The sequence below is a fragment of the Anopheles ziemanni genome, chromosome 3, assembly GCF_943734765.1.
Source record: "Anopheles ziemanni chromosome 3, idAnoZiCoDA_A2_x.2, whole genome shotgun sequence".
In the NCBI taxonomy this organism is placed as follows: domain Eukaryota; kingdom Metazoa; phylum Arthropoda; class Insecta; order Diptera; family Culicidae; genus Anopheles; species Anopheles ziemanni.
In genome coordinates, this window is record NC_080706.1 from 85343708 (window position 1) to 85369718 (window position 26011).

At 41.7% G+C, this 26011-nt stretch overlaps 1 pseudogene; it reads right to left on the bottom strand.

The window, feature by feature from the left end:
• Positions 1-1441: 1441 nt before the first annotated feature.
• On the bottom strand, positions 1442-23868 carry LOC131285683 (uncharacterized; annotated as a pseudogene).
• Positions 23869-26011: the final 2143 nt, after the last annotated feature.

Below are 26011 nucleotides of genomic sequence, written 5' to 3' on the forward strand. Positions count from 1 at the left end.
TGTAAATTACACATTTGCATAACTTACGCTTTTTATTTCGTTTATTGCAATTTATGTTGTTTGAATACGCTTACATTAACGGACAAAGTAAAATTTTGAATATGCTAAGATAAATGTACACAAGAACTCAATCTCTTAACTCCTAGTATAAGCTATGTGTCAAGCAATATTCGAGATACGCGGAAATTTGAGATACGCGAATTTCTCTGGTCCCCATTATCCGCGTAAGTCGGATAACGGCTGAACTTCGAAGTAAGGATCCTTACTTACACTCATCAACTATGGTATATTTATTCCAGTTTTGTTTCCTTTACACTTTCTTATCGATTCAACGCCACACAGCGGGTACTTTCTATATCATCTAACTACACATATATGCTAACTTGACGATGATGATGATAAGTTCCACCAATTACCCCTACTCAGGTTTGAGAGGGACGAAAATAGCTATAGTACTTAAGTATTTACTTTCTTAGAATCTTCCTCGTTATTTGTGGTATGTTTTACTAATTTGTTTACCTATTGATTCATCTATTTATGATATAATTTATTAATTTCCGTACAGAAATATGTGGATTACATCATAGTATGAACACTGTGCCTAATTCTAGGGACTAACTCTAGCGGAAGGGAACAGCAACTCAGTTACAAGTTGAATTGAAGAGTTGAAGTAAAATATTTATAGTTGAAGTTTCCCACAATCACTAACAAAGCTTCATTGTGTCTATATGATCGTCGAATGAATATATATCGCGCAACTTAGCGTCTGTAGTCAAGGGATTGTAAGCCTTGTTACATACAGCGTGTTCAATAATCAAGCCAAGAAGTGAAAGAATGAGACAAAAATCGCAAAGCAACTCAAGTAGGACGACACTGCACTGTCCCTATTCTAGGTATCCAGTAGCCTGTAGACGGAAACCAAACCTATTGTCTCAGTCTCAATACATTCAACAAGCAGTTATATTGTTGAAAAAGATCGAAAACAGCAGAGAACCAAGATTGCTTCCTTGTAGCACGCCGGAAGTACACCTAAGCACTGTTGAATACCCGTCTCCTATCTGCACGGAGTATCGGCGGTCATAGAGGTATCAGCTGAACCACGTAATCAATGAGGGAGACATACCAAGCCTATGGAGTTTAGCTAGTAGAAGAAAAGATTGACTCGATCAATGATTGTTCTTAGGCCGGCATACTCGGGAAAGTCAGTGGTCGCAATCTAAGATCTCGAGATGAACAATGACGAAGAACTGTTTTGAGCAGGCGCACAGGGAAGTAATAGCTCGATAATTTTGCTACGAAAACTATCTATTCCATTTGAATTAACCTGTTGTTCTTTTCGTGCCTCTACTGACCGATAAAACTGTTTACTTTTGTGTTCAAATCGCTTATATCGTGTTCGTAGGAGGAGAAGATAGCAGCTAAATATGCGGCCAGTTAACGTTCAATTGTTACAGTCGAGCTCGTTAACTCTCATCAGCCGCCACACGGTCGTCACTAAGCTCAGGAGGAATGCCGTCGTAACCTAACTTTCCCGGAGTGTTCCGCTTCCACTGATTGCCCGGTGGTCGTTTCCGTACGCTGTCGAACCGAGCGTCTGCTCCACGTCATCGTTCAGCATATCGGTTCTGTAAAATTGGAAACTTTCGCTAACCTAGGATGGAGGATAAACAAAACTGAAATCGAAATTAACGTTCGATAATCGAGATGAACGAGTCTATTTAATTTCAGCAGATTATTCGTTTACAAATGCCGTATAACTCTTATTAAGGCGAGAAAACTGAGCGAAAATTCGTCCCGGAAAATGGTTATAATGGAATTGAATGAAGTGTCGCAGTCACACAGCGGTTCAACTCTCTGCGTGAGTAATTAAACCGAGTCATTGTTTCGATGAAGATACCCATGATACGCTTTTCCTGCGCTTTCCCTACGGGGAAAGTTACGAAGGGGCCATTTTGTCTATATAACAGTATAATCCGATAGAAAGCGGGTCAAAAGCGCGTACATAAGAAGAGCAAAAATGAAATGTCCGAACATTTTGGAATATTTTGTGCAATGGACGCTCGGTCTCATTGTTTCAAGCGACCAACGCTCCGAAAGCACACATACAACCTGAAACCGCGTTGCAGTCGTTCCTCAAAATCTCGTTAGTCGCAACGTGAGTGTGCAAAATTGCGAAACAATAAAAAGGCGGTATTTCGGCATCTCTCCCTCAACAGTGCGCTCTCTGTGTCCATTTGGTGCTTGCATTCCAGCATGGAGTCGTGTTGATAATTTACAATTGCGCTGGATGAGGTAATTAAAAATGTTATGTAAATTATATCGAACCATGCGTGATGATATGGAGTGGATGAGTCGATTGTGCCTCGAGTGCATGATGTGAACGTGTGGTTGTTTTTACAATTCGTTTGAAATGGTTCTGTTTATTTAGCATTGGTAACATATGGTTCGTTTTTTTGTGTTGCAATCTCTCTCACTATTTCTGATGATCAAGACCGGCCATTAGTTCGTTTATTCCTACTTTTGTAGGCTAATATTGGATCACTGTGCGCGTGCTGCGTGCTTGTCGGTAGGTGGGTCCTTTTGGACGTTGGTTTGCCTGCAGTGGGCCGAAGTGAAAGAGGACATCGCACTGATGAGATCGACGGAGTAATTGATGTTCGTTTTTGTCTCCCTAATGAGGTCCAATGCAAATGGTCTATTTACGATGTAATTAACTGATGGTGTGTTGTAGCATCCTTGATTGCTAATCAATTGAGTTGTTTCTAATATTTTGCGCTCGTTGCAGGTTAAGTGGTTGGCCCTATAGAATAGTTCCGCTAATTGAGTGCTATCTCCGCTTAGACAACTACACAAAATGACACTTAGCTCAACTTTTCGCATGATTTTAATTTGGTGTGGTAATGTGTCGTATTTTGCAATCGGTTTTATTTTGTAATGCTTACCATTAAAGCCCATAGTGTCATAAATACAAAAAGGCAAAATGTCAAAGTTATTTATACCTTTAAGAATCCCAAGCTAGCCAGAGTAGACTCATGTCCATGAAAAAATTAGTAAATCCTTGCACCGTAAGACTTTCAATCCATTCGACGTATTTTGAAAAGCTGTATTGCTTTCGAACTTAAATATTACTAATAATTATCATGTTAAATAACTGTTGTACTAGCTTCTCTGTCAATAGTCCGTAAAACAAATTAGAAAACCCTATTATGCAATTTAAGGATCAGGTAACACTCACCTCATTCCAGCCGGAGCGATTTTTTGCCTGCACGATCGTCTCGAAGACGGAGTTCGGATCCAGTCCCTTGATGGTGTAAGTCATGATGTGCCGATAGGATTCAGAACGGGTTGACGAAGGGTCCAGGATGATGTCGTGCCATCTGCTCAGGTGTTGATAAGACTCGTTCATCTGAATTTGTGCAACACGGCACCGACGGCATTATTGATAGAGTGCATGGGAGTGAAAAGAGTTGCGATAATTATGTCTTTGTTAGGTTTCAATGCTTTTATGCGAATGAGTTAAAGCATGAAATGGGATTGTCTGGAACGAAAGCTGACAAGAGCTATGATGGTGGGAAAGGGTATAAAAGGAATGTTGACGACTTGCAGAAGTCCAGACGGGGTCTAGACCAGTAAGTTTTGATTAAGCTTGTTGAAATGCTTCATGATCGACTCTATAGTGATTTAGATTCAAGAAAATTAATCGCAGTTGCTGAATACAACTCTACGAAGGACGTGATTGTGTGAGACAAGGAAATATTTCTTGCGAAAAATGTGTTTGAATGAAGCCATTTTATTCTCACCAGCTATTGTTGTAGGCAATGAAGTGTATACATTTATAAGAATATAAAAAAAATCACCTTGAAGGTATGAAAGCTACTAAATATCTTTATCGTTAACAACTGTAACACTCAGCTCATTTTTCGTCCTAATTGAAATCGGTAATCAATTCAAAGCCTATCTCGAGGTTTCAAACATAAGTAATTTTCTCTCAATATGGAGATGGAAGTAATTTTTCTCCAGCAGTGCAAAAGATTCATCAAAATTTCCACAGAAAAACCTTTGAGAGAAGCTAAAAGAAACCCCACGAAGCTGTAGTATCAATTATTACTTAAATATGAAACAATCTCCCGGTGCTTTGCGGTTTGATGATGCTTCCGTGGGAGATTGTAAAATAATTGCCGGTGCTATAATAAATTACTTCGAGAAGGGGAAACCCAGCAGGAACGAGTGTTTTTCATGAACGCCGTGCCGCGCTGCTGTGGCTATATAAAGCAAACCCTGACGCTCCAGCATCTTGGAAAAGGTTTTACTGATAGTTATGGTGGGGAATAAATTTGTAACCAAAGATAAGTTTTCCTGTTTCTTTAGCGACCGCATGATGCGGAAGCGCGCGAACGTCAGGGTTTGCGTATGGGACGGTTTAGAATGGGATGAAAAGGATAGCGAAACTCAAGTAACATCGAAGGCGAGCAGGAATTGTTGCTGGCAAGCTTGCTGCACACCCCCAGAAATACTTACCATTAATTTTCTGTAGAGCAATCTTATTTCCTCTATCAGTGGGCATGATTCAATGCTCCATGTTAGGTTGTACATTTCCCGATATCTGCTGTACATTGGTGAGTGGAACTGGGCCGGTCCAGGCCGTCCCGACACTTCGATCGGCGCGTCCCAGAGAATTTTCCGCCACACAACTGTGAAAGATAGTTCCGGTTGAAATGTGGGTTTTGTGAGTTAAACAATTTTGTTTCCTTATCAAAGCTGCAGAAATAACAGTTTACTATGCGATGTAAGTATCGCTCAGAGTTGTAGCTACTGATTCAAAGCGCACGCTTCATCCGGGGATACCAAAAACTGCGTTAGTTACGTTAGTGTATGTATTTGTAGATCTGTTGGCAAAAGCCCAGAACATTGCATTTAGTAATATACCCCTGACAATCGATTATGGCCAGAATCGTGAAGTTTTATTTCGTCTTCTTGGTAATGAAATTTCTTTAAAATTGAGTTGAAAATGATCGCTAGATCGCAAAACTGGGCTTGCCATCGATTTATTGCGTAAAAAAAAAGTGGAATCGAGTAGTTTTTCGATCACCTAAATGATCTAAGCACAATAAAGGTTTTTGGTTGCTTCTTGGTATATACAACAGGAAATTGAAGCAAAAATAAAAGATTTTTCTCTTAATGAGCTAACAGAAAACCACATTGTATGGAACGGTTGAAGAAAGTACTTGTTTTAATTGAAAACCATTTCTAAAATGATTTTGATCGTAATTGCCATTTTATTTTGTAGTTTGATAACATAATCTTTGAAAAATGGTTTTTGTTGTTTACGTGCCTAATAGTGATTAAGATCTGCGAAAAATTCGCTTTCATTACGATTAAGATACTGCGTGGCTCAATATTCGTAATAGCGCTGACCTATAAGACGTGCATTCTCATCAATTTTGCAAAGTTATCTTTTGCGGATGCTGCAAGAAGTGCAAAGGTTCGTTTTGCTTCTGTTCGGGGCAGTAAATTTTTTTTAAAATTAAAATACAATAACAGCAATTTTATTTTCCATACACTCGCACTCCATACCGTATTTTCCATACACTCTGGCAGTAAGGGCTAATGTATGCCGATGAAACTTTCCACGGAGCTCTTTCCGCCATTTTGGATAGAACCGCTTCTGCCGGTTGGCCCTAGCCAAGGCAAAGTGGCGCCACCAACTACTCCGAGCATCGTTACCGGTTGCAGTGAAAATGGATTGATTTATTGGTTCAATTTTTCAACGCTCTTTTCCGAATGCATTATGCACCAGCGTTGGAACTTTGCTCAGAATGCTTTACCTTTCCCGTGGTATACTCTTTTATTTTATCTTCTTATTTGCCAGGAATGTTATCCTGTTTTTTACATTGAAAAAAGAATATTAGAGTAAAAAACACAGTATGAAGTTCTGAAAATACTGGAAAAGTTATATGACTACAAAAATTAAGTATCTAGAAGTCTTTTATAAAATGTACGTATGTTCGTTTAAAAGTCAAATTTTTTTTATTAAAATAATAGTTTACATGAGATATTTGCTGACGTGTGAATGAAAAGAATAATTTTATGATCACAATCTAATTTCTAAAAAATCAACAATTCCATTTTAAGGATCATCAACCATGCAACTCTTTATGTTTAGTTTTTCAGTGTGCAAACAAACCAGCTGTGAAACAATACTGTTGGAATGTACACGTTTTTAGAATGTTTTCCCTTGACCCTTATTAGTTTAAAAAAAAAGTGAGTGCGTATGTCTGGAAAGTATTTTTTTATTTCAGCCTGGACTTACCTCCGGATTAGCATCCGCCGTGAACGGTGCAGACGAGCTGAAACTGGTATCGTTCGCCGGTGTGGACCCATGATTTTTCCACTGTGATTTCGGGTGAAGCTGCGAAGATCAAGAGTCGATGAAAAAGGTAGAAGAAGAAAACGCAAAATGTATCAAAAGCGACTAGTTTAATCTATCAAACTCCAGCTTCATTCGAACATTGTGCGGAATTTCACTCGTACCAACGATTCCGAGAAGGAGCACTCAAGAAGCAAGACCTAGGCAAACTGCCTAGGGTGAAAGTGCGAAGACCAATCGAATAGTAAGACAAGTTTTGACCGATGACCGTAGGCAAGCTTGTATGAAGAAAGGGACCCTATGGGTCATATGGAAATATATGAAAAATCGGCTAAGTCCCAAAATTGGGATGTCAGAACTACACTAAAAAGTTACCACATCAAGCAAGGCAAACTACCTAGGTGAACCCTAGCAAGAAACACGGACCAAGTCAGATGGCCTAAGTCAAGAGTACAAGTGACCTAGGCAAAGTTGTATGGCGCTGAGGACCCTGAAAAATCGGGTTAGTGTAGTTGAGACAGGGGAGGTTTTTGGCACGGCTGGACCTCCTTATTTCGGGTTTTGGCCTCCTCAAGAAGCAAGACCTAGGCAAACTGCCTAGGGTGAAAGTGCGAAGACCAATCGAATAGTAAGACAAGTTTTGACCGATGACCGTAGGCAAGCTTGTATGAAGAAAGGGACCCTATGGGTCATATGGAAATATGCGAAAAATCGGCTAAGTCCCAAAATTGGAATGTCGGCACTACACTCAAATGTTACCACATTAGCAAGGCAGACTTGTATGAAGAACGGGACCCTAATGGGTCATACATTATGACAAGAAACACGGACCAAGCGTACCGAGAGAATCGGTTCAAATAAAGCCCTGGTGAAAGTAGCAAATATCCCAAATATTATACACACAAGAGTACAAACATAAAGGAACACGGACCAAGCGTACCGAGAGAATCGGTACTATAGAGCCCTCGTGGTTCTACACAAAGACTTTATGTTAGGGGTTCAAGCCCCATAGTACTCAAACGGTGACAGTAGCTTCTTCATCGATCGGGAACATTTTTTCACTTTTTATGTTTTACCAAGAAAAAAATCAGTCCAGAAAAAAGTGAACGCTAGTGAGCAAATGCAAAAACTCATGTTAAAAATAGTTTCATATTTGTACTCTGAAAAGTTATGCAAAATATTACCCTCAAAAAACGAAAGGTAACGCCAATTTATACAGTAACCGCATACCGAATAGTTGAACGATGAACTAAGAAGCACAGAATGAAAATAAAATGTGTATTATAAAAAAATCCCCAACTTAAAAAAAACTTAAACAACTTTTCGAAAATTGAAGCGGTAATAATGGAGGTAATTTGAGAAGTAAAAGTTACTTCAAATGGATATTTTTATGCTGTAGCTATTATTAACAACCACGTGATGAATTACAATGAACAGACAACATTCAAAGGCAGTTGTTTTAATGATAATTTAATAAACGACCTAGGAGAATGTTAGATTGTCCTCTGTTTGTTTGATTGTGAACCGTTTCTCATCGACATCAAACCCATATCATGGAAGAATCTAAAATGAAAAATGGTGTTCCAACCATGGTACAATCGAACCATTCGAATTTCATTCGACCAAATCTAATTCTAATCGAATTCAGATCCATATGAAGAAGGATTTAGGGCGGAATTGGAACCTTTGCAGGCAAAATGACAGAACTTTATAATGTCACGGGACAGGCGATCAGGCGAATGATGAAGGCGGCTGCCCGAAAACTCTGGAAACCGACGGGTGTTTTGTCCAATCATTTCACAATTAGTGACTGATTGCTTCCGGCGCAATCGGAATAGAGTTTGTATGGGCGGTTGGACTGAAACCGTCTCCAAGGCCGGCCAAATCAATTACTCACTAAGGCCCAATCAGCTGCATGTCGACGAATACCGGCTCTCGGATGCCGTTGCCCGCGTAGCACCGGTACGTTAGACTGTCCTGCCGATTGACGTTGTCCAGCGTCATGGTGGGACCCTCGGAGAGATGTGGCGATCCGTGTGTCGAATCCTACGTGGTGGAAATAGACAGAGAGAGAGGGAGAATGCGAGAGCGATAGAATCAAAAATCAGGAACAAACGCCGGAAGAAAAGAACACATGATTTTCCGTCAAAACCCGAGGCCCTTTAGATGGCACGACACCAACGCTGCAGCTAGCGTACCTTCCGTGTCCAGCTGATGCTCGGCACCGGGTTGCCGGAGGCCTTGCACTCCAGCATGGCTGTGCCGCTCTTCCGGACGGTGACGTGGCCAGTTTCCGGGTTCGAGCGCACCGAGGGCATCACGAGAATCTCGACTGTGTGCACCAGATCCCGGTTGTCGTGGTCGCCGATCTGGCAGTTGTAATCCCCGGCGTCCTGCAGGCGCACGTCTTTAATCTGCAAGCTGTAGCCCTCGAGCAGCTTGAACCGTGCGTCGCGGGTGATGATCAGATTGGCCGCCGTAACGATGGCGCTCCCTCGTCGCCACAACAGGATATTCCGGCCTGGAAAGAGAAAGTTTCCAAAAGACGAAAAATAAAGAGCGCGTCTTCTGCTAAGAGAAACGAGTGAAGTTGATTTGAAATAAAATGTTGCCATTTTTAAAATGACATTTTTCACTTTTCACTTAAAAGCGAAATTTTACTTTGTATCGATTATCAACAAAAAATCATACTTTTTCCTATACGAAACCTATGCGTTATGCGAACCTTCGATTTTCCACAATGACCATGAAATGACACACAAAAAACTGAACCGTACAATCCGTCTGAGTTTCATCTGCTTGTTCTCTGTTGCAGAAAATATTCGAAAAAAAACAGTGTCGAAACGAAACCCGAATGACTCGGGAACCTTCCAAGGTCAGTCTTATCCTTATACTTAAAATAGTTTTGAGCGTTACTTAGCGTTTTTTTCGTTTGACGCGTTTTTTCGACCATGCGTTTTTCGACCGTCGCGCCCGCCACAGCTAAAACCAAACATGCGATGGAAACACTCTCTCTCTCTGAATCGTTTTCAGCAGAACATCAAGAGCAAAATCACTACAGCATAACACAAAACCTCTGTGTCTTGAACGATAAAGTTTTCATCTTCACTTAAGCACATGTTTTAATGTATTTTAGAAAAAACTTTTGTAAACAAAACCTCCTCAATCACGAATGAACAAGTTAGAACTGCATTGACAGCTTGCTTTGATTTCCTTTGTAAAGGTAGGGTAATGAAAACCAGTTTCATGAAAGTGATATTTTTTCAAGTCACTGACAGGGCCAAGGTATGTGCATCGTTGCAAGGTAACCTAATTTTTAAATCAACATGTTTTGTTATCAAAACAGATAACGAATGATTTTATTGAAGCTTAAGCGTTGAAAAAAACTTTTGCTCTATTCTTGTACATTGTTAATCGATCCTTTTATCATCGAAAAATAATAGATACGTCAGCTGTCCCAACCTAGGCTATTTGAACCAATAACTATTTTAGGTAAAGCCCAAGGTATATATGTAGTGTTTCAAGGTAAGTTTATTATAAAATCAATAGTTTTCGTGATCAATGTGTACCGACAATGTCGGGATTTTTGGTGTTGCAAACTATAAACTGTAGAAGCATGGTTTTCATGGGCACTTTATGATAAAATCAGTAATTTGGTTATCCATTAGTGGGCCCAAGGAGTGTATACAGGTGTAAGGTATCTTTGTAAAAGTAAATTTTTTGTTTTCAAAAAGGTAGGATGCGTTCCGTAAAACAATTGTTTATGCGAACAACAATCAGCAGAAACACGATCGCAATCGTTTTTTCTTTCTATTTTATGTAAATATCTCTGGGCATCTGAAACTGATCTTGAGAAAACCCAAGGTGTACACACCATATCAAATAGAGGTAATGGAATATCATCATGGGTTTTCAATAAATGGAATGCATGAGCTATAAAGATTGTTAGGTGCGAAGAGAGACAGCATTGCAAGGACAGCTTAATTTTTCGTCATAATTTTGACATCTTGCCCGCTAGGCAGCTCGAAATATCGTTCTCAAAACGTCCTCCGCGCGAACAAACGTCCTCCTTTTTTGTATGGGGATGAAACAAAAGGAGGACGTTTTTCGAGCAATCGCCCTCCTCGTCCTACTCTCCATACAGAACTGCTCGATGTTTGTGTCATGGAGGACGTTTTTGAGGACGATTTGCTCGAAATTGCCTAGCGGGTGATGCAAAAGTTTTGGCACCTTGAGGTTAACTGGTGACAAGGTGTATATATTAGAAAGTGAAGTCGTCCAGCGTAAAATGACATTTCATGACGTGACGTAACACTGCTGTTGGTACTGTTGTGAGTTTTGAGGGAGTATTGGAGAAGGTTTGAGGTTATGACATATCATTACTCAAATATGGAACACCTGCCAAAGCGACATAAAGTCACCTTCTATATTTATACACCTTGGGCTTGAGAGCCGAAAAAATGTGAAATAGAGTTAGAGTAAGAAGAAGCAAGTGGGAGAGGAAGTTAGAGAGCAAGCGGGAATGAGAAAGAGAGAGAGCGAGAGAGAGAGAGAGAGAGAGAGAGAAAGAGAGAAGGAGAGAAAGAGAGAAGGAGAGAGAGAGAGAGAGAAAGAGAGTGAAAAGGGATGGGAAGCGTGTGAGATAGTGGGAGAGAGTGAGAGGGGGGAGGCGTGAGAGAGAGAGAGAAAGAGAAGTTAGAGGAGGCAGCATAACACGGGGAGAGGGAACAACCGTGCGCATTAGGAATTTGGTAGCAACGTGGTCAGTTAATTGGAACGCGCATCTACATGCATCCGCAAAACTAATAAGGCAGATACATCCTTCCGAGAAACACAGAAGGTGGGAGATAGCAAACGTCACAATGTTTCGGCCTTCGAGCTGATACTGCGCCATTGACGAATTATCACATATCCAGAAGGATCCTGCAAAATAGTACGGAGAGACACGGATGTACACCGGAAGTATTCGTTTTTCTGTAAGCGTAGGTAGCGAGTCATCAATGTGTGCTCTTTACTTCTCTTAATTTTTGTCTCCCTTTTCGGAGAGGGTTTTGTTCAATGACCGATACAATGTGGCAATCGCATCGCAATCATGTGGATTATCATGCGTAGCAGGAGTTAAAAACCCGGCACTTGTAGTAGAGTTGCTATGTGTTGTAACTCGGCTTGGCAATGAAGAACCTCCTGCTGTTTTAACCGAAAGGTTTGGTAAACGTGATTTCATGAGCAATCGGTGATATAACACTGCTTTTTCATTTATGTGGATAGGGGCTTCAATTAAAGCAACACTCCTGTGCGCCAAGATCAGGCACTGGTCGACCAGGAAGAGGGCCAGAATGTTTCGCATCTAATTTTTGATTCCGCAATTCGAATTTGAATTTTAATTATAACCGCCATTTGACACAAAAGACCTTCTGCAGAAGGCACTAGAAAATGTAACGCGAACGACATGAAACCTTTCATGGGGCGGAAGGGGATCCAGGAGTTACCGACGGGCCAGGTACCTGGCCTCCAAAAAACTAGTCCTCAAGTGAGCGTATGGTGTGGAAAAGTTTCTGCTGACGCAAGCTACCCGGAGCCGGCATTAGGCATAATCGACGTTAGGACTTTTGGCTAAGAAGTGTCGAAGCCGGAGCTGGCGAAGATAAAACGGCTAAACTTTGTGCTGTCAAAAAAGCTCTAGGCTAAACAGTAAATTTTAATGCTACGTAAAGTTCGAACGTATATTGATCTTCCATGTGTCTGTTTCGTTATCCATGCATTGGTTGATCCGCCGTCGGAATGGCTTCAAGGCACCTGAGTGACATTTTAGAATGTGAACGTTAAACGGATTGGATTTTACTAGTGTTCTACTTCTTGGCGTAACTACCTCTTTCTTGGTCATGCCTGCCCGTTAAGGGCTTACGAGACTTGTTTCCCTGTTGTACGTGGATAGTCAGTCCTCTCGTACAGGGGCGGGTCCGGTCTCGGTTTGGATTCGTACCCACGCCGTCGAGGTGGAGCCCCGGCGCTCATGGGCAGATTTACTAACCGGTGCTACCGCTCGGCTGTCGCGGACCCCCGCGATTTTATGAATCTTCTGGCTGGATTCATTCATATGAATCTTTCACCAAAAAATGCATTTAGATGGATACATGAATCTTTTTTGATTCGAATCTTCTAACGTTTACAAATCTTTCAAAACTTTAATAAATCTTCATGAATCTCTTTCACGAATCTCTATGATTCTTGCATTGGTGGACCATACGACAATAAAAACCAGATCTACACAGTTTTTGCTCATCACTTTTCATCAGTTAATTGATCTTTGGGATTCATGAATGTCTCATTAACAGATTCATTATCCGCCATCCGTTAAGGAGGTTTTATGTTGATGAAAATGGAATGAAATAAAAATAGATTAGCATACAACAAAAATGTGACTTTCGTCGGTGCTTGGAAAGCAACATCGTTTCAGAATAAAACAATAAAGATAGTTTTAAAGCATACAAAAATATAAATGTTTTTTAAGCTTTGGGGGCTAACCCTGTTATATTCAGGTTTTTGTAAATTTTCTTAGTGGAACGTCAGGTAAAAGTTATGTCTCAGCTGCATTCCTTTACGTCGCACAAGTAGTTCTTTATTTGCTCACCTGTTCATAAGAATGTTCTGTTCACAACCTTGAGATAAATTCCTGCCATATTCAACCCTCCAAATATTCCCATCCACTTGAGGTCATATTTTCTCCACTGTTTGTGGAACCACATTTTCCAAGACTCGCCACAAAGACACTTTGAAAGTAGAATGGAACGCACCTACCATACCATAATTTACTGTTCTTCCCAATTTGATTTAATTTTTAACCGTTGGTATACATCCTTTTCGCAAATGTATAAATGAATAGTTTAATATTAACGAGCGAATTAAAATTCACTTTGCCTTTGCGTGAACATTTAAAAGTGGTTAGTCTTTCGTTTCCTGGTAATACAACACGATTTTTGAATTGTGCCGGGAACGTTTTCCCACCGTAGCCCGCACTGTATTGTTCCAAGTGAAGCAGAGCAAAATAGGAAAAGTCGGCCAAAATAAGGTAAGGCAAACTAAAAGAACGGAAAATACCATCTTCGTTTGCCTGGTACGGTGAAGAATCGTTCTGCAAATTAATTTAAAACTTCATTTCAAATAATCTCTTTCATGTCGTCCCGTTTGCAAAAAAGAAGTCGTTTCTATGAGATAGAACAGGAAGCACGGAAAAATAAAATTAAAGGTTCTCGCCTCGTTCAAGACCGCAACACATTCCACCGTCTTTTGCCACACCCCCGAGGCTGAAGGATGCACAGAAATAGGAATAGGATTGCTAATTTCGCGAAAATTGCCGGTAGCACTGCCAGCGGTGGAAAGTGAAAAACCAAAAACTCAAATACTCTTGTACCGTTGGGCCTCCGCTCTCTGCTGGGACAGTACTGGAAAACCGAACCGAAAACTGTAGTAATGGACGATAGAGGTAGTGAGCCGGAGTAAGGAGTTCGCCAATGGCGTATTGGGATTGTGCAGCCTTCCCGGCAAATACGTGCTTTTGTTTTGTTTTGCTGCATAATGTGTTTGAAGGGCATGGCAATGCATTAGAAGTTCAGATAGGAACGGTGGCCGTAGGTGCGGTTGGGGAAGATACGGGGGCAACATTTGCCTTTGCGTGAAAATGTATTTTATCAAAAGAAGGCTTACTGGTGCTTGTAAGCGTTTGATTGAATAACTCCGCCATTCTCAAACCTATGCTGTGGTAAGAGGTGGGACTCATCATCATCGTCATATCAACCTGCACATATCACGAATTACATAATAATCCTTCTTTAAATCTGTTCGAATTGCAGTTTCACAGTGAATCGTATAGTTTTTTGACTTAATAAATTTGTTTTGAAATCAATATAAGCTTATATTTTATACATTTTTATGTTAAAAAAGATCTATTTTATGATTTTTCTAGTGGTGTTTCGAATTTAAAACTTCAATTTCATTTAAAAAAACTTCGAGTTGGTCACTTTATCACACCGCGTACTATAATTCAATGTAGGTTCAAAAACATTTAAATAAAAAGAAATAAAAGTGAGTGTTGTTAAACAATCATTAACGCAGGGGTATTAGGCTCCACAGAAATCAATAAGTATACTAGAACGAGAAATCCTCTTTTTAATTCAACTTAATTTCACCGTTTAAAATACAGGGTCCCTTCAAAGCGCTCAGCTGGCTGCATAAATGGATTGTAAAATCATGGTACATAGACATGGACGCTGCACGTATGCGAACCGCTATAGAAATTAATTACACAATCGATCTGTTAGTGCTAGAAACAATGGATGGAAATCAAAGCCCGTAACCGAAAAGAGGAGGGAGGTTGGCTAGAAATGGTAAAAACATAATTATTTGAACTCTAATTATCATTACCGGGGATTCCCGAAAGTGCCCTCGAACGGAAGACAAATGAAGTAGCGGTGGAATTCTGCGAGGAAGATGGGTTAAAGCGGCGTACAGCGCGCGGTCAACTGGAATCGACTGTAGCATGCTGGTCGTACGCAAGTGGTGTACATTGCTTTACTCCAATACCACACGCATACACGTTCAGTACGGGGTCAGTTTTTCCGGGTAGCGCAAGGTGAAAAGAATTCCGTAACAGGCAAATTAGGGGGTCCGCGACAGCCGAGCGGTAGCGCCGATTAGAAAATCGGACCGTAAGCGCCGGGGCTCACCACCTCGACGGCGTGGGTTCGAATCCCAACCGAGACCGGACCCTCTCCTGTACGGGAGGACTGACTATCCACGTACAACAAGGAAACAAGTCTCGTAAGCCCTTAACGGATAGGCATGGCCAAGAGGTCTTTACGCCAAGAAGAAGAAGAAGAAGAACAGGCAAATTACTGGACAGGAAGCGGGAGCCGTGCAAACAAAATCCTGTCCAAAGCATTTCGAATGGGTCTTGTTTGCTCGAACGCTGTAGCGCCGTGTGTGTGTGCGTGTGTGTGCGTGTGTGTGGGAGTGTGTGCCGGTAAATTCTGAACTTCAGATTTGCAAACGAAACCGAAACGTGTCGGGCATATTTTCGATGCTCATTTGCTAAACTCTGTTTTAATGAAGCAAGGATCAGGTACTTCCGGCGCCTGGAAAAGTGGACCGAAGAAGAGCTCATGCCACTCCTTCCCTTTCTCACTTTCAGTGATCCATCGTAGGAGGGATTAAATTTGAAATAACATTCGCTCTAAAACGAGTCACCAAAAAGGGAATAGGAGCCCAACACGGCTCTTGCCAGGACTCCCCAAGGACTCCGCAAGCCCCTGAACGGGCGAAAACCGTGAGTCGTAATCGGGAGGGAAAAGTGTGTTTTGGGTGCTGTCTGTTGGAATCGGTTCATTTATTCGCAGTTCGATTGCAGTTTTAGCTGGCCGAACTGGACATTCGCCGTAAGCCTCCCTCGGACTCTGTTGGGTCTGATGGATGGATACACCAGTTTCGAACCTACGTGCGAAGGGATACACTGTGCTGGCATTCCCGAGGTCGGTTTCCGAATAATTTATACGCAACTTTGTGCTCCCACACATAAGGCTACCATTACGGTAAGTGCCGCATCCCGAGTGGATGCTGGTTGGTGGAAAATCCATCGGTAACACTAAAACAGACGCCTTTTTCTGGACTCGAAATGGGTGGGAAAAACGCATAGCGGATACAAACGACGAGAAAATTCACGCCGCCCGGAGTGTGCGGTGATATGAAAAATTAATTATCGTGCTGTTTGATTTAGTAAATGCGTGCGTGTATAGTTTTTCACGCATCGCCTCCACTAATCCGCTGAGCAAATGAACTGCATCCATGAATGATTCAATTAAAATAACATCCTTAATGTACGGATTTAAATCCATCCATGGGCCAAAGGGAGGCCCACGTTTCATTTCCATTCAACGTGCAAATGGAAATTAGTTCACATTTCTGCACGGAATTGGAAAAACAATTCAATTTCCCATCGGCTCTGAAAACGGTCCGATTGATGAAAAACGTTTGAAATGTATACTATAAATAGGCGCTGGCTGTTATAAGCTTGTGGACAAAACGCAATGCAACAGGTGATCAGATGTGTGCGTGGCGTCCCTTCGTTTCCAGTTTGAAGCACGACGTCTGCATTTGTCTCCCTTTCAAATTTGAATCGTTTTAAATTAAATGCTCGTTAGAATAATTTCCAGAGTGCCGTAAATGGCAGCTCTTTAATCATTGTAACTAGTTTATCCTCATCGTGTTCCGTTCTACACTGTCCTGCCTGGAATAGTGAATGTCATTCTTCGTTTGTAAAACTCTCCTCGAAACGCTCGACTGATTAAACGTGGAAGCGTTGGGCGAAGAATAAATTTAATTTCCTAAATAACCCGCAAACTACCGAGATTCTCCGTAATCGTCTTTTCCCGGGCGTGTAATTTCTCAATCCTTTCTACCCGGTTTCTTGGCATAATCATGCAGATTCATGAAAATCCTGTAATCGGGCAGATTATGGGCGACATGGTCGAGGAGCATGCGAGAAAACGAACTGACATTGGCGAGTGAAGCGAAGAAAAGAAAGGAAACACACGACGCTGGAAAACCATTGCCGTGTTCTGCTCCGGGACAGGTGATCACTACACGAGAATTGGCTCATTGGAAAACTTTTTTGCATAAACCACCTCCTCCGTGGCCTGGTTTTTGCATGAGCCCGAAGTCATTGCTAATCCGGCGCAACTTTTCGTCATTCCGATGGATGTTTCCGACGTCGTGCCTCTTGTTCCGGACGAAGGGCAGCTCACCCATTTTTGGACAGTGTTAATGAAACGGGTGGGAAGGAAGGGGAACATACGCAGGAAAAGGGAGGCATGCTGAACAGGATGAAAACGGTTACCAATTTCTACATGATACCCTACCGACAAGTATCGGTGTATATTCCGATATGTCGTTCGGTTGAGGTAGAAACGCGTGTGTCCACGACGACCTGGTGAACGAAAACGAGTCGGCAATAGACATCCTACCGTCTCCGACTGGGAAGTGTCTCCTTTGGATCAGCTTTTCAGCGTGTCCGTCAAGAGAGTCTCTTTTGCGGAAATACAAACCTCCGACCTATCAAGCTCTAGAGTGAGGTACGACGAAGAGATTGTTGATCCTTTCGATTTTGTTTTGTTGTTGCCTGCTCTGACATTGAGGGGACGGAGACAGGCAGCAGGAAATGGAGGAGAAAACGGCGGTACTCACCCAGATTTTCCACCTCGCAGGGAAGCGTGTCGCCGATGACGGCCCGTATCGACTGCGAGCGGGAGGTGAACTTCGGCTGCACCATCGGCGGACTGTCGATGAAGTCTGGATCCAGCAGCGTGTCCGAGAGGCTGTTGCCGAACGAGGTGCCTGCAAATTGAAACCAAATCGAAGCGAGTTGTGTATGTGAGTGTGTACTGCGTGTATCCTTCATTCAGTCTCCCGAAAATTTGCGATAATCGATCACCGCGAGGCAGTCTCCCTCAACAACGCCATTCGGAGTCCAGTGATGACCAGATTAAAATTGAATATGACACGTTTTCTGCCGGAATTCACTGTCGTACGCCAACACGCGGTTCGATTACGAGAAAAACTGGCACGATTCCATCGCCATCACTACGCGGGCTCGAGTCAGGAGTGGGCGACATCGAAGCTACGGTAATGAAATTCCGTGAAGCGTTTCGAAACGGGTTGCTGCGATTCATTTCCTCGTTTTTATGGTATTCGATCACTCACTGCTTTTTGTTTTGTTTAAAAACCCTGATTTATTGCTCCAATTCGATCAACGGAGGTAACTCTCTCGAACGTGATAGTGGCAAGTTGAACGCTTACCAGTTCAATCTCTAGCATGACAGGGCCATTTATAACACCACACTGACGGAAACTAACAGTCTCTGCTGAAGGTATCAAATGATTCATTAAATTGCGCACGGAAAACGCGGACGAGCTGGACAGCGAATTAAATTTCAATTTTGTTTCCAACCAATTTCCAGACGAATCAAGGAACAGAAAGAGAAACGGGATTGAATTAAATTGAAAAATCCTTTCATTAAGACACCAAAAAGTGAAAAGTAACATTGTTGTAACTGGCTGATAGCAGTCAAAGTAGTTGCAAAAAGGTATCGGATTGTTAAATCAAAAGGAACGCAACACTACACGTCAACATTAAACTAAGTACTTTAGGAGTTGTAACTCTAACATTGAATTGAAAAGCTATACTGGCAAACGTAACCCATTCTCACGTGTTAAGCTTTTCTACATAAGGCTTTTCTAACCAGGTCACACGCCATCGTCATTTGTCATAGACACCAGAAACCGAATGAAACGGATGTGGCGATGATATTCCGAGGCTTGTTAAAACTGACACACATACCGGGAGAACATCGACTTCGATGTCCATCAGTCAGCAAAATGCTCGGGAAAGTCTGGAACTACAGGAGTTAAGGTAAAAAGTTAATTGGCACTAGTTCGGTCGCTCGACAAATAAGTCCGACCAATCCTTTGGCGTCGCTCACTATCGAAGCTTTTGCTTGCGCTCGTATGGTTTCATTCCCACGCGTCGTCGGGCAACATCCTTTTCGACTCGCTCCGCCGATGGGGATGTGCGTGCGAACGGCGAGTTTGTCAATATTTGAACACTGATGATGTTTAACTTAGTTTCCATCGCTCCGGTGTCCTAGCAGTGTTCCATAGGGCCGATTGCATAAATAGCTGCAAGTGGGAAATAGTTTCAGCTTCAGTGCACACCTACTCATTCGTCCCCGCACATAAACACACAAACACAAAAACACACGTACCGAGCGTTGGTGGGAAAATGGTCCTTTCGTAACCTTTCGTCGATGGACGCCCGTTAGTCTGTTGTAATACGCGGTCGAAACCATGGAATCGTGTCATCTTTTTCGATCGCTTCTGCTGTTCGATTTTCCACTACTGTGTCAAACGTGCCACCGAATGATGCAGAACTTTGAAGGGAACGAAAAATGAACAAAAAACCAAAGGGACATTGACGAACGACAGACGCGGGAAGTTTTCGCGTCCTAATTCATCGAATTGATCAACCACATTTTCCCACCAACTAGTTCATGAGCTGCCGTTTAAGCTCGCATTCGTTTACCTTTTTTGCGCCCGGTCGAGAAAGAGGCGTTCGCTTTTCCGCTGGCCAGTTGTTGACACGAAACCTTTTCCATCAAGTGAAGTGCCTTGAAAAGCGACTTGCAACAATTTGACATAAATTAAATTTACTATTTCCTCTCGTGCCTTTTCAGGGTTCTTTCTTTGCTGGAAAATAGATTATGATGGAATTGGTTCAAGTGGAAAACTGTCGGGGGAACCGAATAGAAGGGTACGAAAAAAGGCGCGATGCGTTATTCACAACCATTATGGTATGTTCGAGCACTTGGCGTCAAAACTATTGCTTTATACTTGCTAGGAAAATACCACTTTTTAAATGTTTCATGCCACTTTTCACTCTAACACGTGGGTCTTACTTAGTTTTTGCCACTTTATCCTTATTATTGGACGCCACTCGGAAAAAGCTAGTAGTATTTTTCCTCTTTCATTCGTCGTCAACTCGCCAGACGGACAGACGGAAAATCTTTAAATTTTAGACAGAAAATATGATTTGGTTCCATATTGAACTTTACCTTTCTCTTCCATCCCCGTTTACAATCACTCGTTTTTCTTCTTCTTCGGAACCGACTTTTGCAAAGTGGCAGTGAAAGCATAATGTTGTTAGCGAAGAAAGTGGCTTACGACATTTTAGGATTTAGACTGTCAAAATAATCGAAATGCAACAATGACATTCCATGTTCGCTGACTGGACCAATTTCTTCCGTTGGCACTATTTTTGTGATGTCGCCAATTTGAAGGCTTTCGATTGCACCCTTTCGTTGGATCGCTGTAATGGAGCAAGGTGAAGGAAAACTAGTCACAGCTGCTGGCGAGCCGATGGGTTTTTTTAATGCTGAAAATTGAATTAAGTTGTCACGGCCATCTTAATGAAAACGGGTAGAAAATTGACATTTTTTCATGTTAAATATCTGTTCTCACGGTGTTCAAAGGAAAGACAGTTCGAATATAACGTAGAATGCAGTGAATGAGACTTGAACACTGCTTTTCTTCCGTTTTCAGCTTACTATACTAACTAAACTCATTTCCAAAGGGCATTGGCAGCTTTACCATTTTCAGTAGAAGAAAATAATGCAAACGGTGCTGGAAATGAACCATAAAGTAGCATGATTGAAAACAAAAGGGTAAGTTCAGCTGCGCGAGGAGTTGAACTCGACAATCAATAGTGGTCGAGCAATAAATAGTGAAAATGGGACAGTGAAAGGAAATGGATGAAAAATCGGACAAAAATTTTCGCCAGCATTCCCATCAACTGCTGCTTAAAATACAGGAAGGAGGGTAGAGAAGGATGTCGGTATTGTAAAGAAATCGTCAATGAAATCGTGAAAGCGTCGTTAAAAGTCGAAAAAACTCACAAGCAAACGAAACAAGAAAAAAACAAACAGAGTTCCGTTTTTGAAATTTTGATGCCTTGCCGGAGGGTTGAATGGACAAAAGGGTTCTATCCCGATCGGGTGGATAGAAAATTCTGCCATGGGATGCACTATTTCTACCACATCAGAACCAGAGGGAAGCTGCGATTTGCAGCAGTTTTTCGTTGCCGTATGCCTTGATTTAGCTGATTCTAAATTTTCCACTGCCAAACCCAGGTGTGCCACGTGTGCTAACATTCGCCGGAAGGGGCCGGCTCTTCGTGCGCTTCAAAGGGCCGGCGCAAACCAAACACAAATAACACGAAAGCAGCCTCACCAGCAAACATACCGGATGCAAACGCTTGGGTAGCGCCAGTGACCGAGAAAGGAATTAAAAGGAAACTCATGACACCTTCGCAATGGGAAAATTGCAGCAGCTCCGAGGTTGCAGCTGCCTCGCCAGGTGTTAAATTGTGAGACGTCTGCCCTGGTACACCATCCCTCCCTGGTCCCCATGACTCACTATCACTCCCTACCATTCCTCTCCCGCACAAGAACCGGCCGGGGGTTGTTTGGTGTGAAATAAATCGAAAACAACGTATCCGCATGCATTAAGCTCGGTTCTATCCATTTGAACAACATAATATTTTACCCGACTGTTGATTTTTTGGCGCAACGCGCGAACGGTGAGGATTTTTGCTGGGCTTCCTAAACCCCTCAACCCCCTACCGCCTAAACGGCAACAAACAACTGAACAGTCGAGGGGGGGTTATAAATAATATTTCCATTATCACACTCGACTCAATTTTGACTCCCGGAATTCTCACCGACGAACATTCAACTCAATATAATCACGCGATCGTCAAGCCGTGCCTTGGGTGAGAGTTCGCTGCGAGGAGGAAAATCGAAAAGAAGTAACACGGAAGAACGTACGAACACCGGATCATGGTGGTTTTCCTTTGACTTTGCAACAGGGGTTAGTTTGTGCAGTTTTCCGAACTACGCGTGGAAAACCTCAATGTGCCCAGTTTTTGTACAATCAATTATTCAAATGCTAATTTGGACTGGCTTCGCGTTTCGATGGAAACTAGAAGTCAGCCCCAGTGATTAATTAACCGTGAAACCAGTACTCACTTCCAGGAATGGGTTGGTGTTTTTTGGTTTTTTATTTTTGTATTTTGTGTGTTTCTGTTAAGTCTCCTCGTCCGGAACGCTACAACTTTGGGTGAAGTACGAGATGTGCGGCATATGTTTTCCACCTTCTGCGTCGCGGGAAAATTGATTTACCGTGTTGGGAAATTGTGTTATTGTACGCTACAGTTACAGTTTTTCGGTCTCTATTTTTCGTTCTGTCACCCGCGCGCATACGTTTGCGATTTCCAATCCTGACCTGCTCCAACTTTCGCTTCATGCAATGTGGGTTAATTAAATATTGAAATTATTATTTATATTCAATAATGAATAAATCTTTATTGAAGCTCGCTCGAAACGAGCGAATGCCGGTAATGGAAAGCAAACAATAAGCAAGCGACTGTGTCTGTGCGTTTTCCTCTCCCCGATATCTCGACACAAATTTATTACCACTCTGGCTAGCAAGCGCCGGGTCAAACACATTTTCCGCCAGAAATATCTGATGTGACGGCGCATGATTACATGAAACGGTTCGGTGCACAAAATGCGTTCGGTTTTTCCGTGCAAAAGCATTTCCGTGGTCTCGAGACTACAAACAAGGAATAATGAGATATATCTGCCGGTATAATGGTAATTCTAGTAACGGCTAATTTTCGACATCAACACATTTCATTCACACATTTCACAAAACGTGTCCATTGCAACAACTTAAACCATCTACAATGAAATTTTATACGCACTAGAATAAGAAATGATTTCTGAGTGTTATTTCTCATCACGTCCAATTTCGACTAGTTCAGTCTGCAGCTGATCGTACCTTACGCTCTTGATAAAATTTAATATAGTAAACAATTTTTATCATTCACATTTCTTTCCATCAATTCTATGGAAGACATCCATAAGTGTGACCTTCAAACAAAAGATTGAGCAAAAACAATTTATTTTTAAATTTTCTGAGGACAAACGAGACAAACGAGACAGTTGCGTACAATTCAATTACATTTTTGACAATTGTTCAAGCACCAGTATGCGATTTTCTTAAATTTAACGTATCATCATCCTTGAATATGCATATCCCTGAGAAGTATATTTCGACCAATGAATTGAATAATTATCAACAGCATTCATATATTTTCCGTTCAGGTTTGAATCAGCGCAATTGTCATACCACCAGGCACCATGGCGGATAGCGGCACAATCTTCTTTGTCTATAACATGGTCTTTGTCTTTTATACTAAATTTTCTTCCTTTTTGCCGACTCAAAGCATCTTCGGCAGTTCCGCTAAATACTCCAAGTTTCTTCAGAGAATATTTCTCAGATTCGCTTCCGATCTCAAACTCATTATATTGAGCAAAGCTGTAAGTACCATTGAATCCTTTCAGTTCTACCAGTAGCTCAAAGGGAGCCTGCGATGTGAGTTGATATAAACGCTCCAATCCGAGCCAGTGCTCTTGATAAGGTAACCCGAATCCATTCCGATATTCCGTCCAATTCCGATAGAAGTCCAAGGATCCGTCGAAGCGGTACTGTATCACTAGCCATCCACCTCCGAAACTGTTCTGCTCACAAAACGCTTCGAACGGGTTGGATTTTATACTCGCTTGGATCAAATAAATTCCGGATACACTTTCAGGTGCACCTGAACGCGATGTGTACGGTCCTTTGCGATGGTTTAGTTTTTGGGTAAGCTGTGAGATCTCATTCCGCATCCGTTCGTGGTTAGCACAGGCTGTTTGTTGGGCAAGAATCTTCTGGGAATGGGTTTCGATCGAGCTTTCGATTTTCTGTAACTTTTCGGCAAACTCTTCGTTGCGTTCCTTCAACCCGAGATCCATTTCATGTAACTTGTACTGCAGGTAGTCAAGTTTGGCCATGATCACCTCAATGTCATGATCACCATGATCAGTAACTACAACAGATGAACATGCGACACTTGCAAGAAATGCACCAAACAGCAAAAAATAACACCAGTTGATCCCGACTCGTACGAGGGGAGACATGTTCAAGCACAAATCGTCTACTCGACTAGACATACGACACTGAACTCGCACACTTTCGTCGTCTTGATTTGGATTTTGACCTTGAAGAAACCTTCTTTATACGTCTCATTGCAGAGGCATACCTCGTATGTTCTTCGAGGCCTTCTGTTGATGCTCGTTGCAAATACATATTTAGTAAAGTAGGTCCCCACAGTACGTTAATGTTTGGGACCGAACGCTATCGCGTATATCGAGATTTAGCGTATTGTGGATTTCCTCTGCCATATCGTTTATACTTCATATTGAAGAGTTGACACTGATAGGAAACCGCTTATTTAACATATCTTCTACCCAAACCACTAATAAGTGTTCCATTTCTTCTAATATCTCATTACGTTTCCGAGTGGCCATACTCCGTTCGCAGAATTCCGAAGATTATCTTTGCTTTGGATAATGGTCCGCACTGTTGATTTTGGTCATTTTATTTGCCGGATTATTGATGCATAACTCTTTCCTTGTTCTAACATTTTTGCTAATTCTATCTTTTCACTAATTGTTATAGCACACTTCTTTCTACTCCTTTTATTATTTGATGCCATATTAATCGCCTCAAGATTATACAGCTTAATGAAACAAATACCAAAGTGTATTGATTCAGGCAAGCGTTGCAGTCATGGTGGCTTCAAACGGCTGTGTAAAGCTGCGTATTAAAAACTTCTTCTTCTTCTTCTTCTTCACTTCGGCGAGGATTTACTCCAGTACGGCTATTGAATCCAGCTTCCTGGGCCTTCGCAAGCTAACCTGGAGACATAGACCTCTATTGTTTAAGGACTGGCTACTAAAGGTCATATGTCCTGATTTTTTGTGTTCTGATTTTCTTTGATTCTGATTTTCTGTGGGCGTCACATTTTGACTACCACCATGCGGCCAGGAGCACTGCTAGCCAACCACGCTAGTGTGCAGTTAAAATGTGGCTGTTCACCCACCGTCACGAAAGGAATATTTCCTTCCGTTTCTCAGATCGGACGAAACTCGTGATCCGCTTGATTACTCAAACAGCCCGAGATGTGCGTCGGTATTAAAAACTTCGTTCTACCAAAACAAACCAAAATTGACAACAAGTAACAACGGGACCTACTGTATTTTGTTAAATACCATTTTTTTTATGGGTAAGTAATGTGGTTAATTTTAAAATAATGTATAAGGCAGTTTTTTTAATTGTTCAGTTTACTTGGCGGTAGAAAAGGTTCAATAATTCACTTCTTCGCATACTTTTTTGCAGTTTCATAGACTTTCTCTATTCGTGGGATGTTCACCCCTGGTTTGTTGTTTGACACCAATTTCAGATGGGAGGAACAATTGCGATACGAGCATCTGCGCAACTGCGCTTGTGTTTGAGAACTAAAAATAACTTAAATGACTTCTGTCTCGGTGATGATCATAAACTTAAAAATATATAAAAACAATCTACATCAAAACTAGAGTAGGTTTTGCAAAACGGTAATAACATCGTTTTCATAGATTATTCCTTTTAAAAGAACTTCAATTTAACTAGCCTGTAATCTCTGCGTAGAAAATGTCGTGTATAACAAACGGGATAGCATTGGCCTAATTGTGAACCATTGCTCAGAATAAGTAAAGTTACGCATTTTTGCTTTCTCAGCTGTTCTGCTATCGTTTTTTGGCGCGCATGAGCCTCTCGCATCTGTGTGGTGAAAGTGGGAACCGTTCAATACATGTTAAAATAGGAGAGATTTATTTATAACGCTTTATGCTTATCTATCTTGCTCCACTCGTCAGAGAGGTTCTAGTTTTTTTGATGATGTTTCTTTTCGATCATTATAGCTCTTATCATCATTATCCTTCATTAATAAAAATTCATCAGACGAATTAGTTGAAAGTGAGAGCGTGCACTGCCACCTGGAGCTGGGTGAAAAGATCAATTCTAAGGGTGATTGAAAGGAAAATGGACATGTTTAATAGAGAAATCCAGACAGTTTTTTAATTTGTCGTCGTTGTCATACAAGTGTTTAAATAA